The sequence below is a fragment of the Arachis ipaensis genome, chromosome B7 (genome assembly GCF_059453495.1).
Source record: "Arachis ipaensis isolate K30076 ecotype BB chromosome B7, ASM5945349v1, whole genome shotgun sequence".
Taxonomy (NCBI): Eukaryota; Viridiplantae; Streptophyta; class Magnoliopsida; order Fabales; family Fabaceae; genus Arachis; species Arachis ipaensis.
The window spans coordinates 94,116,124-94,126,905 of record NC_142442.1 but is presented as its reverse complement, the minus strand read 5'-3'; the positions used below and the strand labels follow the sequence as shown (position 1 = coordinate 94,126,905).

Here is a 10,782-nt window from a genome sequence, read left to right as displayed (position 1 = left end):
GCTTCGAGGCGCTTGTTGGTGTGGATCGTCCGTGATTTTGCTGTGCGTTCGTTGCTACTACTTTTTTCTCATTTTAGGTTGGTACTTTGCTTTGTGCATTTCGCACTCTTTTTCATGGTTGCGATCCTTCTGCTTGATGTTTTAGTTTCTGCTGCATGCTTCTGTTTTTTGTTTAAAGTTTTGATCTTTCCTTTTATTGTTGTTGAAAAGGCTGGGGCTTTTTGGTTTTCTTTGATCTTTTGTGCTTTTCTTTTCTGTGTATGCATTGACTCCAAAGGGCGTCTTTGGGTTTGCGGTGGAGATTTTATTTTTATTTTTTGTGAACCTTGGGGCACCCTTTCGCTGCCGTGTTTCTATTTGTTTTTTCATCTTCTTATTTCTGGCCGAGTTGTTTGGTAGTGACGCCCCTTTCATTTTCTTGTTGTAGGTGTAGTTTCTTTGTCTTCTCGTAGAAATATTGTTGAAATGTCCACAAAGGTTCCTCCTGGTATGGCTGACTGGTTAGATTCTGTAGTTTTAGAATGTGTCATTGTAGCAGACCGAGAATATTGTGAAAAATTTAGGAGGTATCATAGGATTTGTGGGAATAGGGAAGATGAGAAGGACTATGAGCTGGTGTCGCCCGACACCGATGAGAGGGTCAGTTTTTCTTCTTTAGATCAGGCAGAGCGCCCGTTCTTTTATGCGGATGACTACTTTTTTACCAAGTTAGGTGTTACCCTTCCTTTTATTAAGTTTGAGACTAACATCCTCTGGAACTGTAATCTTGCCTCTGCTCAGCTTCATCCCAACTCTTGGGCATTCATGAAGATTTTTCATTTACTGTTTCAGGAGTTAGGTGTCCGACCTTCCCTTTGTCTATACCTTTACCTGTTCGTGCTGACCAAGCCCGGGGCAGCTAAGAAGAAGGATTCTTGGATCTCCTTTCGGGCTACCCAGGGTAGAAAAGTCTTTTCCATTTTTGATGACTCCTTTCATGATTTTAAAAACATCTACTTTAAAACCAAGGAACCCCTCTTTTCCCTTTGGTGGAAGGAAAACCCTGTAGTTCTTAAGTATTCTTTAGAGAGTCTTGATGAGGTAGAGAGGGCTTTTGTGGGTGTTTTAGAGGAGCACTGGGGGGAACTTCCTCATTTGGATACAAAGAAGTTTTTAGGGGATCCTGCTTTTCTTCGTTCCGAGCTAGGTAGTGCCCGACCTCTTTAAAATTCTTACCGTCTTTGTTTTGTTGTCATTCATTGCGTAACAGTTTTTTGTGATATTCTTTTTCAGAGATGGCTTTTGGATCTGACTCGATGAAGGTCCTTCGCAAGACCAAGAAAATGGTGGCTACCCAGAACTTACAGAGAAAGACGTCAGGGGAGGGTTCTTCCCAGGTCCCGCCAAAGAAGCCGGACTCGGGACCTCAAGGTCTGATGAAGATTATTTCGACTCCTCAAGTTCGGGTGGCATCTACTGATCTGCCTCTTGCAACTTCTGGTTCTGCCTCTTTCCCTTCTTCGTCTGGGCCTTCTCCCAAAAGGCAAAGAACTGCTGGTGCTTACAACCTCGATGATAAGGATTTTGATGGTGTAGCCTTTGCTGCGGAGCACATTGCTCCATATGGGTTTGTTCCAGCTGATGATGTGTCCATCCTTAAGCATCTCGATTTTACATCTAGTGACAATGTTCGGATGGCTAATCTCAGTGCTGCGTTGTTGAGGGAGTTCAAAAAGTCCCCTATTAATGCTACCAGCACCTTCCATGGGAGTGCTAAGGCTGATTATGAGAGGGTGGAGGGGTTAAGACATGAGCTAGAGTAAAAAAATGTTGGGTTAAAGCTTTCTGTGGAGAAGGAGAAGGCTTGGGCTACCGCGACAGAGGCGGCTGCCAACTTGGCTGAAGATATGGCGAAGAAGGCCAAGAAGAGCTACACCCAGACTTATGATGAGCTTTTGGAGGTTAAGGAAAAACTCTAGTCTTCTTATGATGATTACGCCGAGCTGCAAGGTCACATAGTGAATGGCATGATCGCTCTGTACGAGAATTTGAAAGCTCAGGTCCAGGTTCTTGCTCCTGATGCCGACCTTACCTTATTTAGCATGGACAACATTGTGGAGGATGTGCCTGCCCCTGATGATGATGAGGTTCCTACTTCTGACTCAACGGCCAAGGCTTCTATAGCCCCTTCTGCTGAGACATGCCGACCTGAGGCAGACCCCGACGTGGAGATCTTAAATGGCCCGGATGGTGTCATCGGAGCTATCCCGATTTCAGTCATTCCTCCAGCTCCTCAAGATGTGGCAGCAGGGGCGAAGCTGGATCCCTTGTGACTGCTCTTTTTTACTGCTCTTTTGATTATATTTTGGTATGGTCCGACTTGTGGACCTTTAACTCTTTATATTGTAACTTTTTGAGTATTTCTCTGACAAAACACCTTTACTCTTGGGTTGCCGTTGGGTAACCTTTGAGTCTTTAATGTTTATCTTTTTGAAATTTCCTTGTTTTGACTGTTCTGGTGGTGTGCTGGCCGATTTCTGCGGAATGCCTTTATCTTTTGGTTGTTATTTCATCCTTTTATGACCTTTGTCCTGCGATAGTGTCCCTTTATGGGTTTTCCAGCCACGTCTTAGGATTAGGTTTTGGGCTTTCCTGGCCAGCATCCTTTCTGACGTCCTCGAGGTAGTGTTCTTTTCATGAACTTCTACCTTTGCTTATTGGTCTGCGCCTCTTCTAGTTGTGTTGAAACTTTTCCGAGTTACTTTTATTCTGCTTTTGGCAATTTCGTCCTTGCAGCTTGTTGTTTGGAGTTGCAAGCTTTTAGTCGGTTTCCAATAACTTTCTAGGTAGTGTTCTGTTCTGAACCTTTTACCTTTTAGATTATTTGGACGACCTTTGAGCCTTATTTGGGCTTGTGATTGCCTTTTCTTTTTAAGTAGCATCCTTTTTGGACTCCTACCTTTTAGCTTAGCAACCTTGATACTAGGTTTTTCAACCTTTTTGACCTTCGCGTGGTTAGGAAGGCATTGTTCCCTTTTTAGTGATTCCTTAGCTGGTCCGACTTCTGTGTCGGGCCTTTTCAAGTTATTTTTTTCAACCCCATTTTTATCCGACCTCATCAGGCCACTTTATACGGGTTTCTTTTATAACTTCTCACATTAATTTTGGCCTTGTCGCTTCACCTTGCCGACATTTCCTGGTCGGACGATGACTTTTGTATTTTTTCGAGCATAAATTAATGCACCTTGGTAGGAAACTTTTTTAGGGAATCTCTATTTTTATTAAAATAAAATGCAATGAATCAAGAATATAAATAAGAGTATATACATGTGTGGGGTTACCCTGCAAGTCGGGCCGCCCTCAGGTCTTGGCCTAGTGCCTCATTAAAAACCCCTTTAGTGGGAAAAAGAGCACACCTTGGCTCAAGACCTTTCTCTAGCTATAGTAGCTTTTTAGGTTATAGGCATGCCATGACCTCGGGAGTTCCCACCCTTGGAGGTCAGCCACCCTATAATAACCTTTTCCTAGTACTTCCGTAATCCGATATGGTCCTTTCCAGTTAGCAGCTAGCTTTCCTTCTCCTGACCGACCTGTTCTGATATTATTTCAGTTTAGGATGAGGTCGTTGGTAGCGAAGCTTCGTTAGATTACCTTTCAGTTGTACCTTGAGGCCATTCGATGCTTCAGGGCTTCATCTCTAATCCGAGCTCTTTCTCAGACTTCTAGAAGCAGGTCGAGTTCTTCCTTTTGTGCTCCGGGGTTGGTGTCCTCATTATAGAAGATCACCCTAGGGGATATCTCATCTACTTCTATGGGGATCATTGCCTCTATTCCGTAAGTAAGTCAGAAAGGTGATTCCCCCGTGGTGGACTGAGGTGTTGTCCGTTACGCCCATAGGTCTTGGGGGAGCTCTTTAGCCCTGGCTCTTTTCGCGTCCTGTAATCGACGCTTTAACCCGGCCAATATGACTTTGTTGGTGGCCTCCGCCTGTCCATTCGGTTGTGGGTCTTCTACTGAGGTGAACTGGTGTTTGATTTTTAGATCAGCGACCAAGTTCCTAAAGCCCATGTCGGTGAATTGAGTCTCATTGTCCGTGGTGATAGAGTGGGGAACCACAAACCTTGTGATGATGTTTCTATACAAGAACTTCCAACTTTTCTGGGCAGTGGTGGCGGCCAATGACTCTTCCTCGATCCACTTTGTGAAGTAATCTATTCCTACAATGAGGAACTTGACTTGCCCTGATCCCTAGGGGAATGGCCCAAGGAGGTCGAGCCCCCACTTTGCAAACAGCCAGGGTGAGGTGACACAAATGAGCTCTTCAGGTGGGGCGATGTGGAAGTTGGCATGCTTCTGGCATAGAGGGCACGTTTTGACGAACTCGGTCGCTTCCTTCTGTAAGGTCGGCCAGTAGAAGCTGGCTCGGAGTACCTTTTTGGATAGAGCTCGTGCCCTGAGGTGATTGCCACACATGCCACTGTGAACATCCTCCAGGACCACTTTTGTGGCAGAAGTCGGGATGCACTTTAAGAGGAGTGTTGAAATTCCTCTTCTGTACAAGACGTTGTGTACCAAGGTGTAATATTGTGCTTCCTGTATGAGCCTTTTTGTGTCATTCTTTTCTGTGGGAAGTATTTTAGACTTGAGGTAGTTGATTATGAGGGTCATCCACCCTCGGTTCTGGTCTAATATATTTCAAAACTTTTCTTCCCTTGAGGTTGATGGGCACTGTAAGGTTTCTTGGATGAGGCTTCTGTTGTTATCTCCTGGCTTAGTGCTGGCTAGTTTGGATAGTGCGTCCGCTCGGGCATTTTGCTCCCGAGGTATGTGTTGGATCTCATATTCTCTGGAGTTGCCGAGCTGTTCTTTGGTCTTGTCCAGGTACTTTTTCATAGTGGGATCCTTTTTCTATCTGCAAGGTGATTACTTGTGAATCGCTAAAGATAGTAAGCTTTTGTGCTCCGACCTCCTTAGCCAGCTTCAAGCCAGCCAGCAGGGCTTCATACTCTGCTTGATTATTTGAGGCGGGGAGTTTGAATCTTAAGGAGAGTTCGAGTTGTGTCCCTTGGTTGCTTTCTAAGATGATGCCTGCTCCACTTCTAGCCTTGTTTGATGAGTCGTCGACTTAGAAGTTCCATTCTATGGGGGTTCCTGGGGTATCTGTGTATTCTGTGACGAAGTCAGCCAAGTACTGGGATTTGATGGTAGTGCGAGCTTCGTACTTGAGGTCGAACTCAGACAGCTTGACTGCCCATTGTAGAATTCTTCCGGCTAAATCTATTTTCTGCAAGATGCCTTTCATGAGTTGATTAGTCCGCACTCTGATGGTGTGGGCTTGAAAATATGGTCGAATTCTTCGGGAGGTGAGTATGAGGGTGTAGGCAAACTTTTCTATCTTTGGGTAGTTCAGTTTAGCTCCTTGTAAAGCCTTGCTGATGAAGTAGGTGGGTTGTTGTCCGTTGTCGGCTTCTCTGACTAGTGTTGATGCTATCACCTGACTTCCTATGGCGAGGTATAGTATCAGTTCTTCTCCTTGTCGAGGTCAGGTCAGGATGGGTGGTTGCCCAAGGAATGTTTTGAAGTCTTGGAAGGCTTTTTCGCACTCTGGGGTCCACTTGAACTTCTTTCCTTTCCTTAGTATTGCATAGAAAGGGAGAGATCTTAGTGCCGATCCGGCTAGAAACCTGGATAGGGCCGCTAGTCTTCCATTTAGCTGTTGTACCTCTTTTACGCAGGTCGGGCTTTTCATGTTGAGTATGGCCAGCCATTTGTCTGGGTTTGCCTCAATGCCCCTTTGGGTAAGCATGAAGCCTAGGAATTTGCCAGCATCTATCGCAAAAGTACATTTTGTGGGGTTTAGCCTCATCCCATGCTTTCTTATGGTACCAAAGACTTCGGCGAGGTCAGGCAGCAGTGTTTCCTCTCTTTGGGTTTTTACTTGTATGTCGTCCACATAGACTTCCATCAGCTTCCCAATGTGGTTGCCAAATACATTGTTTATTAAACTCTGATATGTAGCCCTCACGTTCTTTAGTCCAAACAGCATTACTACGTAGCAGTAGTTTACTTTTGGGGTTAGGAATGAGGTTTTCTCTTGGTCAGGTTGATACCTTGGGATCTGGTTGCACCCTGAGTAAGCATCCATGAAGGAAAGGTACTTGTATCCCGACGACGCGTCGACCAGGGTGTTGAAGTTCAGGAGGGGATAGGGGTCTATTGGGCAGGCTTTATTGAGGTCGCTGTAGTCTACACATATCCGCCACTTTCGATTTGGCTTTTTTACCAATACGACATTGGCCAGCCACTATGGGTACTTAATCTCCCTTATGAACCCTGCCTCTAGTAAGGCTTGCACCTGTTCCTCCATGACTTGTGATCTCTCCGGACCAAGCTTTCTGCGCTTTTGTTGTATTGGTCAGGATCCAGGGAATACTGCCAGTTTGTGGCACATTAAGCCGGGATCTATGCCGGGCATATTCGCGGCCTTCCATGTGAAGAGGTTGGAATTTTCCCTTAAGAGTTTTATTAGCAGCTCTTTTAGGTCTTCTTTTAGATTTGCACCTATGCTTGTTGTTTTATCATGGGTTTCTCCAATTTGAACCTCTTCAGTCTTGCCTTCTGGCCGAGGGCGAAGTTATTCATGAACCCGGGCTCCCCCAAGTTCGCTGGCATTGGCCTCCTGTCCTCTGGGATTGCCCTTTAGGTTCAGGCTTTCATTATAGCATCGTCGCGTGAGTTTCTGGTCTCCTTTAGTAGCTATTCCCTCTTCCGTTGGAAATTTCATGCACAAGTGTGGGGTGGAGACTACTGCAGCGAGTTGGTTCAGGGTTGTCCGGCCTATAAGGGCGTTGTATGCGGAGTTCACATCGACTACGATGTAGTCTATGCTTAGCGTCCTAGATCGGGCTCCCTTCTTGATGATGGTGTGTAGTGGGATGTACCCGAGGGCTGGATCAGAGCGTCTCCTAGCCCAAATAGGCTGTTGGGATATGCTCTTAGCTCCTTTTGTTTTAGTATGAGCTTGTCAAAAGCAGGTTTGAATAGGATATCCGCCGAGCTTCCCTGGTCGACCAGTATTCGGTGGAGGTTGGCGTTGGCCAGTATAATGGTAATGACCACGAGATCATCATGCCCAGGGATGATGCCAGCGGCGTCTTCCTTGGTGAAAGAAATAGTGGGGAGGTCGGGCAACCTACTCCCTTCTCTAACGTGATATATTTCTTTGAGGTGTCTCTTGCGGGATGACTTTGAGATCCCTCCTCCAGCAAACCCTCCATTGATCATGTGGACATATCTTTCTGGGGTGTGAGGGGGGTGATCGGCCCATCCTTCCTCTTCATCCCTCCTTCTCTTCTTGCGCTCGTCCGATCTGCTGGCTAGAAATCGATCCAGCCTTCCTTCTCGGGCCAACTTCTCAATAACATTCTTCAAGTCGTAGCATTCGTTAGTAAGATGCCCATAGATCTTGTGCTATTCGCAGTATTTGTTACGGCTTCTTCCTCTTTTGTGTTTGATTGGTCGGGAGGGGGTGGGATTTTTTCCGTGTTGCATATTTCCCTGTATACATCCACTAAAGATACCCGAAGGGGGGTATAGTTATGGTATTTTCTGGGCTTCTCTGCAGGCTGGTTCTCCTTTTTTCTTGGATCTTTGTCTTTGTCCTGGGAGGGATTGGAGAATCCGATCTTGGAGGTTTTCCCTAGTCGGGAGTTTTCCTCCATGTTGATGTATTTCTCGGCTCGTTCTTGTACTTCGTTCAAGGACGTGGGGTGCTTTTTAGATATGGAGTGGCTGAAGGGCCCTTCTCGTAGGCCGTTGATAAGTCCCATGATAGCCGCTTCTGCGGGAGATTCTGTATGACGAGGCATGCTTTATTGAATCTTTTCATGTAGTTTTGGATGCTTTCCCAATCTCTTTGCTTGATCCCTAGTAGGCTTGAAGCGTGTTTGGCTTTGTCTTTTTTATTAGAGAACCGAGCTAGGAACTTTTTAGCGAGGTCATCAAAGCTTGTGATTGACCTTGGGGGTAGGCTGTCGAACCACTTTATAGCTGTTTTGGTGAGAGTAGTCAGGAAGGCTTTAGAGCGAGTTGCGTCCGAGGCGTCTGTGAGGTACATTCAGCTTCTAAAGTTGCTGAGATGGTGGCTTGGGTCGGATGTTCCGTCATATGGGTCGGGGGCCTTAAAGTCTTTTGAAACTTTTGCCTTCATGATTTCTTCCGTGAAGGGGTCCTGTTCTCTGTGAGGGCTAGCTTCACGATTGGACCGAGTAGTCCTAGTCTTGTGGTCAGCTTCGAGCTTCTGGAGTTTCTCTTCCAGCTCTCGTCGTCGTCTTGTTTCTCTTTGTAAGTCTCGCTCGGCCTCCCGTTATCGTTTGGCTTCTCGCTCAAGCTGTTTTAGGCGATCTTGCTGCTCTCGGATGGCATCTAAGATTTCTGTATTTTGAGGTTGTTTGTCTCCTTTAGAGTGGTTCGCTTCTTTTGGTGATAGTGGTGCGGCATCCGCGTTATTCGTTGGACTACCGTCTTCCAACATAGAGGCGTGGTCGTTGTTAGGAAGATTATTTTCCATGATGGTGGAATGACTTCCAGGTTTCCCAGAAACGGCGTCAATGTTCTGAGGGTTACCAGAAATGCTGAGGTCGATCTCGGGCGAGATCTTCCGGTATGGTCAAGCCTGTTGCGTCCGACTTGTTGGAGCTTGAGGTGCTGCTGGTCCTTGATCACTGGGGGGTGGTGGTACATGCAAGAGACTCCGATGCTTAAGTTAGTACGGGCTTTAGGTAGGTTTTTTTGTAGGATTGGAGTATGAGTTATACCTGGGTGCTCCAGTGTATTTATAGTGGTGTTGGTCGATCTTCTTTGAGATAAGTTTGTTATCTTATCTTATCTTTTCATGGGAGAGATCATATCTTTTGCCAACCGCTTCTTAATAGGCAGTGGCTCTTCGTTTTGGGCCTCTTTAGGCCTTAGTGGAGATCTTCCGAGCTCTTTGTGAAGAGGTCAGTAGCGGGCCAACCTTTCATGAGGTCAGTCCCTTTGTCTCCGGCCAACCCGACCCTATAGCTCGGACCAGTGTATGAACAGATCGGATTCCTTAACTCCCAACTTCAAGTCAAGGTTCTTTCATGCATTGAATTACATCCTCATTAGCTTATTACTTCACACTTCCTTAGTTATCATTAATTGACTTTTAATTTAGTGGTAGCTTATTATTTCACTCTTCCTAAGGAGAAAATCTAAAGCAAAGGATTCTAATAAAAATAATGAAGAAAGAGATGGCACGAGTTTGCGTGGCACGAATAAGGATTATATGTCGAAATGAAGCTAACTTCATAAACACTAATGCTCACAATTCCCGTGAATCGCATTACCTATAACTTCTATTTTGTCTACGATAACCCATTAGTGTTCCCATATACATAAATCAGATAGTCATGCATATAAAACTTAAACTCTTGTTATTAGAACAAGTCACAAAGCATGACAAATATTCAGAGTATGTAGTGAAGCATAGTCAGTCCATTCCCAAGGCTCTAACAAGAACAAACTGCAGTGATACCATATTCTAACGACCTAACTTCCTGCACGTCATGATCGTACCAAAAGTAACGTGTTATTGACCTGTTTTCCTTTAATAACTATTTAATATTGAGCCTTTATATCGATATCATGCTTCAGTTTTTAAGAAAATTCCAGAAAATTTTGTTTTTATTTATTAAAATCACATATCAAATATTTCCAAATAACAATAATGATCGCATAAATATTAATAATAACAAATGTTATACACAAGAAATCAAAATAAAAATTAGATACAACACCTACCCCTCTGTATAAAATAAAAACTTAAGCAACAAGAGCGAGGGGACTCTACAAAACTAACATGAGTCATAAATAAAATCTACTATTTGCTTGGAGTTTCATATTGAATCTTTGAACCTGTGTCACTGAAAGGGTGAAAAATTTTGGGGTGAGACCAAACCACACGTTCTCAGTAGGAAATGGGAATACCGTAAAAGTAATGAATAAAATACGAATAATTAACTTTATTCAATAAAACTATTTATCAAATCCTTGAAAATACTTTTAGTTTTACTTTAGATAATTAATTACTTTCTTTAAATTTATAAACTTAAAACAAATCTCAATCACAAAATTAGTCATATTAACCATCTCTCAGCCACATAATTGATTCTCAATCACAACATCAGTTCTTAGTCTCCTCAATACACAAACTAATAGTACAAGAGACCCAATTCAACACACAAACAAGTCATAATAAGACAAACAACACAATCACAAAGAAATAAAATAAGCAAATACAACCAAATGCAAATGCGTAAACACTATGATGCATGTCTGTCCTAAGCAGGTCATCAGCTCATGTGTCAGATTGGCTACCTGCAACCCTACCACAACTCCGAAATAGGCACTATGCATCACTGTCCCTATCTTCGGAAATCATTTCCTCTATGAGCATTTAGTATTTGCCTTCCTCATAAGAAAACTAAATCTTTCCCTCCATGAGCATGTCATATTCGCCGTCTTCTTGGGGAAAACCACATGTCTGGTCTTAAGTGAACGCTACGCTTCGTCGTCCTCACTAGATCGTACTCAATATATCAGGTGAGCGCTATGCATTGCCGTCCTTACGAAACTATATTCATAATTAATCAATTGACTTTCGATTCTCTTTTCTTAACTTTTTCTTAAACATTCTTTCAAGTCACTTTCAAATGCCTTGGATTTAATCAAACTTTCAAAGAATACCCATTTTTCAATCTTATAATCAATCGTTAACCA

The 10,782-nt window shown here is 44.0% G+C and overlaps 1 pseudogene; it reads left to right on the top strand.

The window, feature by feature from the left end:
* Positions 1 to 1,274: 1,274 nt before the first annotated feature.
* Positions 1,275 to 1,882, top strand: LOC148553402 (uncharacterized; annotated as a pseudogene).
* The last annotated feature ends 8,900 nt before the right edge of the window (positions 1,883 to 10,782 follow it).